The 880-nt window shown below is 43.3% G+C and overlaps 1 long non-coding RNA gene across 1 annotated transcript; it reads right to left on the reverse strand.

Moving 5' to 3' along the window:
* Positions 1 to 346: 346 nt before the first annotated feature.
* Positions 347 to 858, reverse strand: LOC134305990 (uncharacterized). The gene is made up of 3 exons (XR_010008879.1): positions 820 to 858; positions 547 to 655; positions 347 to 432 (listed from the first exon to the last, which is right to left on the reverse strand). It is a non-coding gene; the product is annotated as an uncharacterized LOC134305990 (long non-coding RNA).
* Between the last annotated feature and the right edge of the window lie 22 nt (positions 859 to 880).

Consider the following 880-nt stretch of genomic DNA (forward strand, 5'->3'; position numbering starts at 1 on the left):
TAAGGGGCCGAGCCCAACTCCTGAGAGACAACCCCACACCATAATCCCCCCTCCACCACACTTTACACTCGGCACAATGCAGTCAGACAGGCACCGTTCTCCTGGCAACCGCCAAACCCAGACTCGTCCATCGGATCGCCAGACGGAGAAGCGTGATTCGTCACTCACGTCTGTATTAAGGTTCAGGTGATGGAGCGCTGCAGTCACATCAGCTTATAAAACGTCTTGATTTAAAGTAGAAGAATTTAGATTCATTCTGATCTCAGTTTTTAGGTCCTAGAGAAAAATAGCAACTTAAAACATAATGATTCCTTCACTGCGCTTCACAGTTTTAAAGACATTTTATTGGTTTTGTTCAGCTCTTGTCTCACAAACCAGACGGAGAAGGTCGAAGTGTCTTTAGGACTGGACAGGACAGACAAGGTTGTTGACCTGTAAATAGCAGGAACACAAAATAATAAACTGACAGTTAAATAACAATTCAGCACAAGCAAGGTCCAATAAAAATGTGTTAAACGTGAGCAGAATTCATTTCCAGACACTCACTGTAGATCGTTGTGGCGACTCAGTGACGTTTTAGGGCTGTGTTCCGTTTCCTGCCAGGTATCAAGGTGCCCCAAATCTGGTTACTTCTGCCAGTAGGTTAGACTCGTTTCTATAAGACAATAACCCAAAACATACACCCAAATCCATCATTAGTGGTAAATCCATGTTTAAGGAAGAAGAGTTTAGTCTCCAGATTGGAAGCATGTTTGAAATGAGGTGATGTTTATCACTGTGAGATTAATTCTTTATTAAGCTACTTTCTCCAGCGCTCACCTTTCTCATCTGATGTGGTGGTACACTGATGGTACTGTGATGGTGCACTGATGGTACTCTG

Source organism: Trichomycterus rosablanca, unplaced genomic scaffold (assembly GCF_030014385.1).
Source record: "Trichomycterus rosablanca isolate fTriRos1 unplaced genomic scaffold, fTriRos1.hap1 scaffold_178, whole genome shotgun sequence".
NCBI lineage: Eukaryota > Metazoa > Chordata > Actinopteri > Siluriformes > Trichomycteridae > Trichomycterus > Trichomycterus rosablanca.